General features: G+C 34.9%; 1 long non-coding RNA gene across 1 annotated transcript; it reads left to right on the top strand.

Moving 5' to 3' along the window:
• Nucleotides 1–5,788: 5,788 nt before the first annotated feature.
• Nucleotides 5,789–15,677, top strand: LOC127553603 (uncharacterized). Its single transcript, XR_007951780.1, has 3 exons — nt 5,789–6,149; nt 8,052–8,086; nt 15,523–15,677. It is a non-coding gene; the product is annotated as an uncharacterized LOC127553603 (long non-coding RNA).
• Nucleotides 15,678–17,344: the final 1,667 nt, after the last annotated feature.

Below are 17,344 nucleotides of genomic sequence, written 5' to 3'. Positions count from 1 at the left end.
AGATGTGAACTGAAACAAATGGACAGCTAAGAGGCACAATGAATAGAATACCAAGCTTGGAGTCAGGAAGATCTGAATTCAAATACAGCTTCAGACACTTATTTAGTTGTGTGACATTGGTCAGATCACTTAACCCTGTTTGCCTCAATTTCCTTATCTGTAAAATGACCTAAAGAAGGAAACGACAAACCAATCCAATTTCCAAAACAAACCAATTCCCAAATGGTCATGATGAGTTGGACACAAGTGAAAATGACTGAACAACAATCCTGGCAAGGTTTACATTTAGAGCTTCTATCTTAAGGATCATTGGCAACTAAATATTTCCAAATTAGATCATTTTATCTGTTAACTGTTTTTGACACCAGAACATGTATGAATTTCACATCTCAGTTATCTACACATTTAATGCAGCCCATCACTACACTAGGCCAATCAAATGGGTTTCTTTGTCAAGAAAACCCCAAATGAGCTCACAAAAGTCAGACAAGATTGAAATAATAAACAATAAAAACTACTTGAATGAATTAAACCAAATCCCTAGATATATCTTGTGTCTCAGACAGCTGGCTACTTGAGTGATCACTGAGTAAAATCTGTCATTCAGTGATATATAAATACGCATAAGTCTGAGCTTCTATATTAATTGTGCACATTTCTTTCCTGTACAACAATGTAAGTCTGAATACAAGGGATGCAGTTTCTGAAGAGTTGTTGGGATACCCACTATTTTTTTTCTCACCCTCTCCCTGAGGTTCTAACTTTTCTGCTAGGATAAGTAAGGAAAGTGTTTCATTATCTATCAGAGGTAAGGCTACCATATTGACCTTAAGGAAAAAAATAACAAATCAACAATGTGTATGCTTTTAAGGAAACTGCAAAAAGGAACAAACATCCTTTGTTAGATCGTGTGTTCTATGAGCATTGTTTGTAGCACTGAGTTCCAAATTATCAATGAAAATCACAGGAGCATATTTTTGGTGAAGAATGAACCTTTCAATGCTATAACTACTATAAAAAGTTAAGTATAAGAAACAAAATACCTTACCAAGAACTCCACTGACAAATCCAAAAAAAGATTTATATTACATTCTTGCAAGAGTGAGAGTCTAAGCTAGTCATAATGCTTGGAATCAATAGTTATGTCTTTTTAATAACCTATCACTCGAATGGCAAGTTCCTCCCCTGATTCCCCATTGACCTAATTCCCCCATGTGAGTGTGAATTCCCATCCCTGATTACATCTCCCCTTGACTTTCACCTTATTTGGATGTAATTCCTCCTCTGATTCCCCATTGACTGGGTATTACAGAGGTGAGTGTGAGTCTCCATTCCTGATTACATCTCATAATGAGTTTCTTCTAATTTATACCTTCCCTCCATAGTTTTGTAACCTTTATGTTTTTTCATTTCTCTGTGTTTTTCTAATTTAAATTGTGTAACTCTATGGAAACTAAATCCTCATCCAATTTTCACGTTAAGTGTCTCAAAGGTTCTAGGCATTATGCTAAGTACTGAGGCTACAATTAATAAAAAGACAGTCCCTGCCCCTCAAGGAACTTATAGTCTAAAGGGAGAAATAAAGTAAAAGGAGGTAGGAAGGAGGAGAGGGAAGGGAGTAATGTATTTTGTGGAGTAAGTAAGTTTTGTGGAGTAAGTAACCTGGCAGGGCATCAGATGAAAACTGGAATGATCTGAATCCAGTTTCTGTCCTCTATGAAGGAAGGGATTTGGAGGAGTTTGATACGCTATCCTTCAGCCATACAACCAGTGAGGGAGAAAAGGCTGAATTAATTGGTGTTGTGATGAATGAAAAGCCCTTGAAGCTTCTGGCTAATTAATAATCAAATTATTAATTAAGGTAGCAAATAAACAATAAATTGATGGTCAAAGGTCTGTCTTGGTAACCAAGAGATCACTGAATATTTAAATACCTTTGGAAAAGGAGGGGACCCTGAAAAGTTAAAATCAACCCTGATTAGTGAATAATCAATGAAGGGGTGAACCAAAAGTCTTCAGTTCTTCCTGTTGAGAACAAGATTAAATCATAAGCAACTTGGACAAAAGAATTCATCTTCTTGAGACCATTTTGGTGGGTTTTCTCCTTCATAACTTGGGTCACCCTAAATTTTAATGGAGTGTCCCAAGGACAAGGGTTTATTTCCTAAGGACAAGAATTCAGCTAGATTAGATTCTGTTTGTAAGGTCTTCTAGTTGACTGGCGCCCTGCTCAACATCCCAGAGCATATACCTGGAGGAGTTAGGCAATCTGAAGGCAACATCCTTCAGAGACTGAACTATAATAGTGGTCCTTGGATGAACAATCTTAATCCTAATTTAATAATTGGTTATTAATCTAACAGAAAAATAATAATTTTCTCAGTCTCAGTTAAGACTTGAGTTGGTATAATGGTTGGTTCTATGAAGGAGTGGTTGGTCATTGCAATGATAAAAGTTGTTAATACTTTTGGAATTCTTTTTCTTTACAACATTTTAGTAATTATATACATTATTCCCCTGGTTCTGATTTCTTAACTTTGCATTAATTTATACAAGGCTCTCCAGGTATTTTTTCCCTTCTAAATGTCATAAAAGAATTTTAGTTGCACCTAAGACAAGTAGTCGCATCAATTGCTAGAGTTTGTAAGATTATGATGAGACATTAATTATAGTCCTGATGCTACCTGGTTACTTCCTGTTCTGTCTGTTTGCAAAATTACATTTTGAGCTATCAAGTTTTAGCTTCTATTATTTGTTGATCTTTGGTTTGTTATTTTATCTAATGGAGATGTTCCCCTTCTGCCATCAGTTCTTTGATGTCTAAGTCTTTAGCTTATCTTATGTCTTTTATAAAATTCTAATTGTATCCATCTTGGCTTGTAACTAAAATCTTTAAAAAGTTGTTGAAAATACTATTGGGAGATCATTGGTTTTTGTACACCACAGGACTGTCCTCTGAGCATGTAATAAACTGTTTATTAAAATGTTTCTGCATGTTGATAAGTATGATTGGCAGAAATTCTGACTAAAGAAAATCACAGAATCTCAGAATGGAAGTCATCTCCAAAGTAATCTAGTCCAAGCTGTAGCTGAATAAGAATTCCCTTTGATTTTTATGATTTTTCTACTCTATACATATGGTAGCTGCATGGCAGAATTATTGAGCCTAGAGTCAGGAAAATCTCTTTCTGAGTTCAAATCTGGCCTCAGACACTTACTAACAGTGTGACTCTGGGCAAATCATTGAACCCGTTTTGCCTCAGTTTCTCACGTGTAAAATAAGCTGGAGAAGGAAATGACAAATCAGTATCTGTTCCAAGAAAACTCCAAGTGATACCACATAGAGTTGGATGTGGTTGAACAACATATGTCTTTGTGGATATAGCATACATTTTTTCTTCCCTTTTTTTCTCTCTTTGGTGAAATGTAATCACTGGTCATAAAATTAAAGACCTAAAATCCTTTCCTCCCAGAAAGAAAAAGAATCTTTCCTCCATGACTTGCTAGCTCTTGGTTCAGTTGGATTTTAGGCACCAAATTGTCAGAAAACAATGTGTGCCTGGATTCTACATTCCCTAGGAGTTTGAATCCATTGCTATTTTCAGCCCTGCTGACTGATTCACTATCTTTTCACCTCTTTCTCAGAGAACTGTAATTAGGTCACCATTACTAGCCTTTGTAATAAATATATTAATGGACTCATGTATATTCTACATACCATCTTTGTGACTCCCCAAGGTTATGACTTATGACTTTGTTCTCTGGTCATTCCACCCCATATATGTTGTTTACTTCCAATAAGAATGTAGTTTTCTTGAGGGAAGGGATTGTCTTGATTTTGTGTTTGTATCCCGAGAACTTAGGATTGTGCTTATCATATAATGAGTACTTAATTAATAGAGTTCATTCATTCCCTCACTCTTATTTCCTGAGAAGTTCTATTTAGCTTACCTTCACTCAATTCTGACTGATTTAGAGGGAATTCCTCTAACAGACTAAGGATGGTTGGTTCTACCCTTAGGCATGAAATTGCCTTTTACCTTAGACTGGCATCAGGCCCTAGAGCCCAGAACCATGAAGTTCCTTAATCTTAGCAACTTCATACTATTCCCAAAAATAAGAGATCTTGAAGAATAATAGTTCTCCTTGCTTAAATAATCAGAATTGTACTGTCAAAAAGCATTATACAGATGCTAGCAATTATTCATTAATTAGTTTGTTTGATGTTCTCCAGAAAAAGGAGTAATATTTTTCTAACTACCATGAGAAGCAAAAGCAACTTCCTTTTGCATTTTGCATTGTGTGCAAAAAAAAACAAAAAAAAAACTAGCTCTTTATCTGATTATTGATTAGTCTGAATGTTTTCTAAAGGTAGTGAAAGTTTATTAGTGAAATGGATCAAACTGATATTCCTAGGGAAGACCTGGTATGAACCATAGAGATTATTTTTGAAAGAGGTCACTAAGGTGAACTTGGTTCACCTTGTCATGGGTGAGGGCCTGAGTAACATTTGTGGTTTCCACAAGATACTATGCCTTATAAATTTTATTTTGATTAGGTCCTTTCCATTGCTTTTCCTGTTGAACATTGTAGTAAATCCCTTTAAAAATGCACAAGAAAGAATTATCTATGTTCAGGGAGCAGGAAAGTGAGAGAAGAAAAGAAGCAGTTTTAGGGTTGAACTGTAGGGAAGCTAGTTCAAAAAGAAGAGGGAGTAGCAGTGAGAATACTAGAAAGGGTCCTGCTGGAGCAGGAGGAAAAAGTGTTGAGGAGAATGGGGTTGGGATTGTTTGTGCAGTAGAAAAGACCAGGCCACCATCAAAGAATGGAAGGTAGTGAGATCTCCATTCTACACTGCCCAAGATCAACAGGTATCTTACACAAGTTACTGAACATAGAATATTAGAAGCAACGTTATATAGTTTATTTATCTAGTTCAAGCTTGGTGCAGCTAGATGGTATAATAGAGTGATGAACCTAAAGTCAAGAATTTCATCTTTTTGAGTTCAAATCTGGCCTCAGACATTTAGTGGACGTGTGATCCTGGGCAAGTCACTTAACCCTGTTTTCTTTAGTTTCCTCACCTGTAAAATCAGCTAAAGAAGGAAATGGCAAAGCACTCCAGCATTTTTGCCAAAAAAACCCAAAGGGGCTCAGACATGACTGAACAACAAGTTCAAGAAAATTATTTTTCATGAGGATAAAATGAAGAACCCAGAGAAATGAAATTCTTATCCTAAGTCCACTCAGTAAGTTAGTAAAAACCAAGAGACAACTGAAAGAGAGACCGAGATACTGCTAAACAGAACTAGGAGAACAATTTATGTTTTAACAAAAACATTGTAAAAGTGAATAAATTTGAAAGACCCAAATACTCTGATCAAAGTCTGGAGGATTAATGAGGCAGTCAGATGGTACAGTGGAGGTAGGAAGATCTGAGATCAAATCTGTTCTCTAACACTTAATAGCTGAGTTATCCTAAGCAAATCACTTAACTTTTGTCTGCCTCAGTTTCCTTAATTGTAAAATGGGAATGATAATAATACCGACCTCCCAGTATTGTGAGGATCAAATGAGATAATATCTATAAAACACATAGCACAGTGCCTGGGAATAGTAGAGGCTTAAACAAGTACTTATTTCATTCCTTCCTTCTGATAATGAAGAAAATTACTTATCTCTTGAGAGAGAGAAAGAGGGGCAATGGACTCAAGATGAAGAATAAGACATATTTTTAGACTTGACCAATGTAGGAGTTTGTTTTGCTTGATTATGCATCTTTGTTATAATGATTTCTCTCCTTTCTTTTTACAGTGAGTGAAAGATGGAGAAAAAAATTGCTAATTGAAAAAATTAAATTCAATTAACAGGGATCTAATACAGAGGCTGTCAAATTTAGAAAGATAGCTCTATAACTAGATGAATGGATAGAGTGCTTATTAAATACTTACTATGTGCTAAGCATAGTGTTAAGGTTTGGGAATCCAAATATGTGAAAACAAGACTGTCTTTACTTGTAAGAAGATTTTATCCTGAGACCAAAAAAGAATACTTACAGGGGAATTGAAAAGGAGATTGGGGCAAACTATAGATGAAGAAGAGATGGCAAAGGCTAAAGAATGAAAGAACTGGAGTCCTTTCTAATGAAGGTAAGAGACAGTCACCAATCAAGAGAAATAAATAATGTTAGTTATTATTTATTATTATTAATGTTGCTGCTGCTGTTGTTGTTGTTACCCTAAAACCACATAGCAAATCAGAAGAAACCAAGGGACTTATATAAATAGAGCTTCCTTATTTATATCTGTTTGTGTCTAATGGTAGCCATTTCTAGAGTGAGGAGAGGACAAATGAAGGAAAAGAAAAATAAAGAGGAAAATAAGAAATTTACATGCTAATTTTATTGTATATTTGAAAGGAATAGCAACATATGCATAGATTACAGTTTCATGTGAAATCATCTTTTTATTGTACTATGTTATAGAAACCTTTGTTTAATTCCATAACCTGCAAATAAAATAAATTAAAGCTAAAAATAAAAAGAAAGAGAAATTAAGTCTCAGTTCTAAGAAGTGTATTCAACTGAAGCTCATGCAAACACTATAAATTAGAAAACTGTGAAGTTATATATTCAGTAGTGTTCTGGAACCAGCTCAAACCAATTCTCAAGAGTTTTTTACCCTTTGGAAATCACTAAGAATTAGGGATTGGTTTTACTGTTGCTCTGGTGTTTGTGTATGTGTGTGTATATGTGTGTGTGGGTGGTTGTTATTTATTATCTAGCTTTAAGAAAGTGATGAAGAAAATATTCATTTGTATTAAACTTAAAAGTGTATTAGAAATGTACATTCCACATTCCCTCCCTCCAGGAGAGCAAAGTGTTAATTGTGTGCCAACATGCCATTGTGCTTGTTGTGATATTCTTGGGTGGGGCTCTGAATTGCTAAGTATGGCCAAGTGCAATTCCACCTCAAAACCTATCTAATTCTGAGGGAATGGCAGAAAGCAGGGATGATTCTCTGGCTATCAGCCAAAAAGGAAAAGATGAATTAAGTAGCTCTATCTTTCAGCAGAGGCTTGGTCTCAGCTCTGCTAACTCAGGGCATTTTAATGAGGATTAAGACACTTTCCACAATTACTAAGGGTTAGCTGCCAAGCCAGGGGAATAAATTGTTCTTGGAGACAAATTTACTCATAATCAAGATAAGGAAGAAACTGGTCAGAAACACACACACACACACACACACACACACACACACACACACTCTTATGAAACCCTAAGGAAGCATCCTTAGTTTATTTCTCTATAAATGGAATGACGTATCAAGGGCTAAGAACAACAAAAAAATGGTTGAACTTGAGTACAAAACAGCAAAACAACAACCAAAAAGAGTACTTGGATTTAACTATTATTTATTTTTAGTTCTTAAAACCATTTTTACCTCACTTGTCATATCAAGATAAGCAGCGGGACAGATTTGATTTACTGACTATAGTTTGCTAATCCCCACTTTCCATCTCCTCTTTGGTCTTTCTGAAAGTCCAACAGTGCTTCTTCTTCCCAGGCCAAAATGACCTCTTAATTGAATTCATTTAACTTGTTAAGAATAGTCTTATTGCAGCCCCAACATCGCTGGGTATTCCACTACTTATTTTTGTGTGACACATGATACAGTTATCTCTTCCACATCCTGAGTTTCTTCATCACCATTTTAATATATTTTCGTTGGCATAAGAAATCAAAAGGGAATTGGGGAGAAAGGGGTTGTAGAAATCACAGATGACAAAGGCCAACAGACAAATAAAATTGGTATCTAGAATGGTTGGACAATTCACTGTATCACTAACAGTGTTAATATGTCTATCTTCACACTATTCCCTTTTAGTCTTTCTCCATTGTTTTTGTTTTTTAAAAGCTTTTTAAAATCATATATCATTGGAGTCATCTACTTTGTCTTTTATGATGGCTTCTATTCCTCATTTCATGGTCAAGATATTTCTGATTCTCCTCTGATTCTCTTCTGATGAGACCTTTTGTTTTTCAATTTTAGCTTACCACCATACATGGACCCAATCTGCAAATCTTGTGAGTACAACTTGGGGTAATGTATTGGAAGACATGTTATGTAAATATTAGTAGGATTTTAATTCCACTTCTCTGATTCCATTGACAGTGCAATATTATGTCATCTCCATTTAATGGAGTTGGTTTCATGTGCAGCAAAGGGTGACAAGAAAATGTAATTTCATGGAACATTTGGTCATTTCACTTTCGCAAGATTTGTAGTGAACACAAGTTCTACCCTTTCTCTCCCAGCATCTCCCATTCTGAAACAAACAACTAAAAGAAAAATTATACTTCAGAAAGATAACTGTTAAACATATGTTAAACATATGTTGAAGAAGAAAAGAAATAGAGGAATCCTTTAAAGAACTTTATCTTCAAATTATGTCAACATTAACCTTGATATTTAATGACTACAGTGTAAGGCTGAACACAGAAGAGCACATACTTATACATTACTAATATTTTTTAAAGACGGGATTAGCAAAGAGAGCTAAACATTACAACTAATGAAATTGATTATATCTAAATAGAAAGGAAATGATTAATTATCAACATAGTCATTTCAGAATTAAATATCTGCATACATACAGTCAAGCTATTGATAAGTGAAAGGTCAATACTAATGTCAAATTATAAGAAAGGATAGAAATGGGAAGATATTGTGAGATCATAGCAGTAATAATCCTGTCTTCCCCTGCCTCTCCTCCCCCTTTTTTTACCGCGTTGTGAACACTGAAAAAAAAGTGAAATGAGTACAGGAGCAATGCATAGAACTTTTTCTATTAGCAAACCCCTTTTGACCTGGGAAATTTTTACAAGACTCCTGGTACATATATATATATAGGTATACAAATAAAACATATACTGATAATAAATTATAATTTCCTGACCCCCACATTTAGTCACAAGACCCTATAAGGGGTCATGACCTACAGATTAAGAAGCTTTAGTATAGAAAACTGAGTCTCATTTTCCAATAGCTACTCTGCTTGTTTTCAACTCCAGGAATATAATAGCTTTTTAAAGATATACTCATCAACCTAAATCATCATGGAGATTTAACTTATAGAATTAAAGATGTGTGGAGAGATGTGTGGTGAATATAAATAAGTTTTCATCATCTTCAGGTTTTGGATTGGTGGGTTGGAGAGCAAAGCAATAAATAAACTCCTTCCAAAACATTTATAGAGAACTCTGAGCTTTCCAACTAATTCTTCATTTTTTATCAACTACTCTGCTTTGTTTGCACTCCACAAACATATCTACCTCCCCTCACTACTTTTTAAGCTTCCTTTTGCATATTGTCTTCTCTCATTAGATTGTAAGTTCCTTGAGAACAGTGACTATTTTTCTTTTCCTTATTTGTATCCTCTTACACTTATTATAGTGCCTGGAACATAGTAATCCTCATGATGTGAGTGTTGATCAATACTATCTTTGAGGTTGTATCTTTCAAGGAAACTTATATTAACTTAATATGTTGAGAAGGCATTTTGTTAGAAGAGAATCCAAACCAAGATCCAAAGGATATTTTAACTCTTCCTTCAAAGTTTGATTTCAAATGCTACCTTCTTCATGAACATATCCCTGATGCATGTTAATAATTACTGTATTGCTAGAGTACCTAGCAACAAGAATGCTAGGGAACAGAATAACAAGAGTCTGCATTAATCTTGAGACCCTTCATTGTGTACCTTGCATACAATGCCCCATTTTCATAGGCAACAAGTCTGTGCAAAGGCAAGTCTTGTGCAAACTTGACCCTTGTGGTCTTTGGCTGGTTGGATTTCAATCAGCTCACTCTTGGGAATGGATATTGAGGCCTCTGGTTGAGTTCTGCCTTACTGGCTAAAGGTCTGGGGTACACACCCTGTAGACACGTCAGGACAGGCATCGAGCATGCGCCAAATTGAGATCACCCCCACCGTCTCAGGAGTTGGGCTCCTGGATATACAAGCTAAGCACATATTTGTTGTTGGGGCACATTGGCAAGGGAGATGAGAGGGGCATAAGAACAGGACAGCAAAGGGAGAGAGAGGAAGCAGGAGGAGAGACAAGATGATGTAACCAAGCAATAAAGCTTCTTTAACTGCATTAGCAGTGTCAGAACTACTCTGTTGTATCAGGAGACTTCTGTCTTCCAAAGGTCGTAGAGGCGACAATAATTGTGGGTAAGTGCTCAGACACTAGCTGGTGTCAGCAGGTCTGCACTAGCTGATGACCCCAACACTATATAACTTATATTTTATATTTTTCACTTAATATATTTATCATTTAATATTATATCTATTTTTTGTTTTTATTTTTTAAATAGTATTTTATTTTTCCAAATACATGTAACAGTAATTTTCAGCATCCACCTTTGCAAAATTTTGTGGTCCAAATTTTTCTTCTTCCCCTCCTCCTCAAGACAGCAAGCAATCTGATGTAGGTTAAACATGTTCAAGTCTTCCAAACATATTTCCAGATTCGTCATGCTGTGCAAGAAAAATCACATCAAATGAACCATGAGAAAGAAAAAAAGCAAACAAACAACAAAAAAAGGTGAAAATAGTATGCTTTGATGCACATTCAATCTCCATCATTCTCTCTCTGGTTGAGGATGATACTTTCCTTCCCAAGTCTAATATTAAATCTTATAGCAATTAGTTTTACTTGTATAGGTTGTTAAGTCAATCGGTATTAGGTATTGGGTATTGGGTAGCTATGGAAATCTTTGAGGAGGACTTTTCAGTATTTAGGGAATTGATAGAAACAATACAATGAAATCCAGAAACAGGAACATCTGGAGGACCTCACCATCTACATAAAATCTTCCTTCCATTTGAATTTTGTGTATGATATTATTTATGACAATAACAAATACCTTTAGCAAAAATATCTCCCTGATTTTTTCTTCTCTGATATTGATAACTTAAGGATTGTTGATCAATGCTATCTTTGTGGTTGCATCTTTCAAGGAATCTTAATATGCTGCAGAGGCATTTTTAAAAGAAGATAATACAAACCAAGATTCAAAATTGTTGATAATCCAAAAGGCAATAGAGAAATGTGGGATGAATATAAGTAAGTTACAATGTATTGTCAACAATTATTTTTATAAAAGAAGTATTGCCATTACAGATATCCTCCAGGAAATATATGCTTGAGAGAAAAGATGGGCTAATTGTGTAGCTAAAACAAGAGATGGACTAGCACAATCTGAATGCTTCACTGGCATCTATGGAATATTAATGATACAGAGAAAGATTTTCCGAGCATTAGATCGATCTTCTGTGCAAGATTTATGGTGAACATGGACAAGAATTGCACAGAATAGAAAGGTATGGGTGGCTCATGGATTGCACCAGTGAAAGTGGTACCTAAAACAATGAGAATATGGAATCACTGAAGCACATCTATGAATATGACTTACCTTTGCACTAGTGTATAGTAGAGACTATGTCTTCTACAGATTTTCTAACAGTTCTATTCCCAAGCACAATGCACTGTATAGTACAATATAAAGGAGGTGTGATTTCTTCAGCTTGGGAGGATTTCCAGCACAGAAACTCTTTCCACAGATGCATATCACAAATGATTTTTGATTTAGTAGATATATCTTAAGAGAATTTCTTGAAGCAAATTGGGAGTGACTTGCCCAAAATTATACAGCTAGTTTTAAAGACAAAATTTTCAAAGGTCAGGTCATCCTGACTCCAAGCTTAATACTCTAATCATTATATCATTCTGTTCCTGCCTGTCCCCAATAGGTTCTTCTTCTTCTTCTTTTTTTTTTTTTAAATAATTATAACTTTTTATTGACAGAATCCATGCCTGGGTAATTTTTTACAACATTATCCCTTGCACACACTTCTCACTTCTGTCCCAACTTTTCCCTTCCCTTCCTCCACCCACTCCCCCAGATGGCAAGCAGTCCTATACATGTTAAATATGTCACAGTATTTCCTAGATACAATATATGTATGCAGAACCAGTTCGCTTGTTGTACAGGAAGAGTTGGATTCAGAAGGTAAAAATAACCTGGGAAGAAAAACAAAAATGCAAATAATTTACACTCATTTCCCAGTGTTCTTTCTTTGGGTGTGGCTGCTTCTGTCCATCATTGATCAATTGGAACTGAGTTAGATCTTCTCTTTGTCGAAGAAATCCACTTCCTTTCCCAGTTTGGTGCTTCCCTTCTAATCTTGTTTGCAGTAGTTTTGTTTGTACAAAGGCTTTTTAATTTGATATAATCAAAATTTTCTATTTTGTGATCAATAATGATCTCTAGCTCATCTTTGGTCACAAATTTCTTCCTCCTCCACAAGTCTGAGAGGTAAATTATGCTATATTCTCTAATTTATTTATAATCTCGTTCTTTATGCCTAAATCATGGACCCATTTTGATTTTATCTTTGTGTGCAGTGTTAAGTGTGGGTCCATGCCTAATTTCTGCCATACTAATTTCCAGTTTTCCCAGCAGTTTTTGTCAAATAATGAATTCTTATCCCAAAAATTGGGATCTTTGGGTTTATCAAACACTAGATTGCTATCGTTATTGTCTATTTCCCCAATAAGTTCTTAAGGAATGTTTGAAACTTTGAATTTGGGAATTTCTAGCAAGATGGTAGAATGAGAGGTTGGTTCTAAACTTAACTGCCTTCTATCACTAACTGCCCTTCTGTAACTCAAAAAAGCAAGAAATATGCTAAATAAAGTAAAATAATTACAAAAAGAACATATAGACAAGAAAATTTCATGAGGAAAATTCTACAGAAAAGCCAATGGAAGGAATGAAGAAATGAGTAATCAAAAAAAGAGTTCCAAATTCACTGGAGAAATACTATGTGGTTAAAGCATGAAAGAAGAAATCTCCTTTTAGAAGGAATTAATTTTGTGTTGACTGCAACTAGAACCTTAGAAACAAAGACAGAATAGCACAGGAACCCCAGAGTGGTTGAAAATTCTAATATGATCATGGAACTATAGATAAGGAGTGAAATTAAAATTTTTTTAAAAAACCACAGAAAGGAACTTTTGATTTTGAACAGAAACTGGAAAAATTTTAACAAGGCAGTAGGTGATGGAGGAAGAATCAAATTCAGAGGTCCACTGAAGACTATTGGAGCAAAGTATACAAAACAAAACAAAACAACACAACACAACACAACCAAACAACAAAATTGGAAGAATGACAGATTGTTTAAAAAAAACAAAACAACAACAACAAAAAAGAAGCAAGCCAAGGCAAAAGCCTGAGCTTCATATTTCAAATAATTTCAAATAAATCAAACAAGAAAATTTCCCAGAAGTATTGGAGCTAAGCAGGGATGCCAAAAAGAAAAATAAAAGGAACATCATGTTTAATTCACACTGTCACCAGAGTCCAATTTCTTAGGTTTTAAAAATTGTAAGTGGTTAGGAGAAAATAGTTCAATTACCAATGTATTTAAATAATCTTGAATATTTATTGCCCAAAATAAAACTTCCTCTGTTGAAGCTTACATTTATATGGCATTTTATAATTTTATTTCATCCTCATAATGATCCTGTGAACTAGACACACGTGTTGTGGCTATGAGACCATTTTATAGATAAGAGTACTAAGGTTCAGAGTTGAAGAGACTATTAAGATACAGAGGCCATATTTGACTCAAAATCCCCAAGGGCTTAAAAAATTAGAGACAGATGACTAAAGAGTAACATGAGGGAAGGATTCTGGGAAGATGGTGGAGTAGGTCAGTAAATTTCAAGTTGTCCAGATTTCCCCCGCAAATAGAACAAATCTGTGCCTCAGGGAAAACATAGACAGGTGAAAAATCAAGAAGACATCACAGAATAGAGGTCCTCCTGATACAACCCGAGAAGATCTGAAGAAAGACCCTCATGGCAAGCTTTGCAAACTGAAACCTCAGCAGAAACCACAGAGACTTTCAATTCCCAGATTGTTTGTCAAGTTGGAGTTTGAGTCTGGGAAAATGGAGTGAACCGTAGCTGATTAGGAATGCTGAGATAAGACCCTGGGTGAAAAAACCAACACCTGGTGAGCGTAGAGATTGTGGGTCAGGGATCCTGCTGGCTGTGGGATGCTGCTGACCTCACCATTGAAACATTATGGAACAGGGAAGACCAGGGTGCATCTTCAGAAGAGGACCCTTTAGTTAAAAAAAAAAGAAAAGCTTCTACCCCCAAAGAGTAGTAAAATGCCTCCCTACCCAGAGAGAATTTATAGAAGAACTCAAAAAAGAATTCAAAAAATCAAATGAGGGACATTGAGGAAAAACTTAAAAAAAACCTTAAAATTAACCACCCAAGAAAAACAAGAAGCTTATGAAAAAAAAGTTAACCAACTAGGAAAAGGAGGTACAGAGTCTCAAAGATGAAAATAATTCTTTGAAAATTAGAATTGGGCAAGAGGAAGCAAGTGAAACTATGAAATCAAGAAATAACAAAACAGATTATAAAGAATGAGAAAATAGAACAGTATGTGAAATATACAATAAGAAAAATGGTAGATCTGGAGAACAGATCAAGAAGAGAAAACATAAGAATAATTGGTCTGCCAGAAAGTGGTGCCCAAAAAGAGAACTTTGTCACAACAGTGTAGATAATAATCTAAGAAAATTGTCCTAAAGTGATAAAACATGAAGAGAGAATAGAAATAGAAAAAATCCACCAATCACCACCTCAAAGAGATCTTTTGTGGAAAACATGCACGCAATATTATTGCCAAATTAAAAAACCCCGAGATGAAAGAGAAATTTTTGCAAGAAACAAGAAAAAAAATTCAAATATGCTGGAGCTACAATTAAAATTGTACAAGACTTATTAGCAGCTACAATACAGATCCTAGAATCATATCTATTGATAATCAAAAAAACTAAGCCTGAGGCCAAAAATATCACATCCAGCAAAATTATCTATAATTTTGAAAGATCAATTTTATGGAACTTAACATGAGCAACTGTTTAAACATGGACAAATTGTTTGTTTTTTAACATGGAAAAATGTATACTGTATGTTTATGATTTGCCTCAACAATAGGGTATCTCAAAAAGAAAGATTGGCAGAGTTACAGTAAAAAATAGTAATCTTGTTATGCAAATGAGGTGCAGAGGAAGAATAGACACAGAGGGATTGGAGGGGAAAGGAGAGCTTGTAGTTCTGAAAACCTATTCACATTGGGAATGGTTCAAAAGACAACACTTTTGCCATGAAGAGTAGAGCATCCTCCAAAATCTGTAAAGAAATTAGGGGAGGGATGGGCAGATGGGAAAGTAAAGAGTACAGGAAGAAGACAAGGGAGGGATCCATGAGTGGGGGTGAGATTAAGTAAGAATAAGGCAAGTTATAAAGTGGAATTTAATTAAAGAGGCAGCAGTGATAGGAAAGACATATGTATATATATGGGGAGTGTGGAATATGTATATATCTACATCTATACACATAAATATATCTTTTCTTATCTGTAGGATTCTTGAAGATAATGGGGAGGATGAAAGGAGGTAAAAGAATAAAGTAAATAAATTGTGCAACAGAGAACCAAAGAACAATTTATAAAGAAGTAAAGAAAAAATGGACATTCATGAATATAATTTCTTCTACTAACACACACACACACACACACACACACACACACACACTTTTCTTGATCTGGTAATTTATTATTATATATTTTGAATCTTCCATGATGTTCTATTGGACACATGGCAGTGTTTGGCTTATTTTGTTTTATATTTCTTTTCTGTTTTTCTCTTTTCTTACTCTTTTTCAAATAAAATAAATTTGAAATAATAAATAAAAAAGAAGTTTCAAAATTCTTGTTTTTGAATTTCTTTCTCTTGTGTCATTTTTTTACATGACTTTTTAAAAATTATTTTTAAAATTAATTTATTTTTATTTTTCAAAATATATGCAAAAATAGTTTTCAATATTCATCTTTGCAAAACCTTGTGTTTCAAAATTTCCTCCCTTCCTCCTCAATTTCTCCTTCTTCTAGACACCAGGTAATCCAATATAGGTAAAACATGTGTAATTCTTCTAAATATATTTCCACATTTATCATGCTGCACAAGAAAAATCAGATCACAAGGGTAAAAATGAGAAAGAAAAAACCCTTGTATCATTCTTGTGATGAATTGGGATGTTTATGAGTATGTAGTTGGGTCCTAACTCATGTTCCAGGCCTCTCACTTAATGAGCATCAGAATTGGGAAAGTTCATAATGATGAGAGGTTTAGTTAGATCCATTCAGGAACTGCTCAAAGAAATTGTACCAGATGAGTTTATTTTCAATTTCCTATCCCAGAGAAGCATCCACAATATTATGTAACAAACACATGTAATACTGTTAAAGGCACTGTGAGTGTGGGATTAAAAAATGTTGCATACTTTTAAAGTCTTGCTTGAACTCACAGATCTGTAAGATGTGTTCCCAGGAAAGTAAAAACAGTCATAAATTCTAGGGTAGTTTGTGAGTCCATAATCCTAAACCTATAGTTCATGAACTCACAATAATAAGATTACTTTTCATAGTCAGCCATTAGATCCAATTAGAGCAAAGCAAAGACATTTGCTGATACCAACAATAACTACACAGAATTCCTCCCATAAATCTGAAGAATATTTCTCCAATGATAAATATGACATCTGAGAGAAGCTAACAAGGTATACATATGGAAAATATGTGACTAAAGATACACATTTTTTTTTTTTTTGGCTGAGGCATTTGGGGTTAAGTCACTAACTCAGTGTCACACAGCTAGGAAGTGTTAAGTGTCTGAGGCCACATTTGACTTCAGGTTCTCCTGACTTCAATACTGGTGCTCTATCTACTATTATCTACTACCAATTAGCTGCCCCACATTTTTTTTTAAAACAGGGCCCCAATATCCTTTTGCTCCTTGTGAAATCCTTATATCATTCTTTTCTGTGTACAGTACTTCTACTAAGAGAGTTCATCAAATAGATTCTCTGAAAGCCAAGCAGCTTTCATTTACTAAAGTGACTTCTCTCTTCAATTCATTCATCTCTATCCTTTGCTTCCAGAAGTGTTACTTCTTAAAGCTGCTTCTTATCATGAATGCTTCTCCATGGCTTTGTTGGTCTTGTCTTAAACTGAAGGATTCTCCAAACTGTTTCCTGCTGGATAAGATCTCCTACCATGGCAGGAGCTTCAATGCAAGATATCATGGCATCTGGTAGAGGTCCAAAGATCATAAAAAAGCAACCTTGCCTCAATTCTAGCTCTAACTCCTTAGAACTTGGTAGATTTGGCTTTTTAAAAAGCTTCTA

Source organism: Antechinus flavipes, chromosome 3, assembly GCF_016432865.1.
Source record: "Antechinus flavipes isolate AdamAnt ecotype Samford, QLD, Australia chromosome 3, AdamAnt_v2, whole genome shotgun sequence".
Classification (NCBI taxonomy): domain Eukaryota; kingdom Metazoa; phylum Chordata; class Mammalia; order Dasyuromorphia; family Dasyuridae; genus Antechinus; species Antechinus flavipes.
The sequence above is the reverse complement of the archived record's forward strand: the minus strand, read 5'-3'. Positions and strand labels throughout refer to the sequence as shown.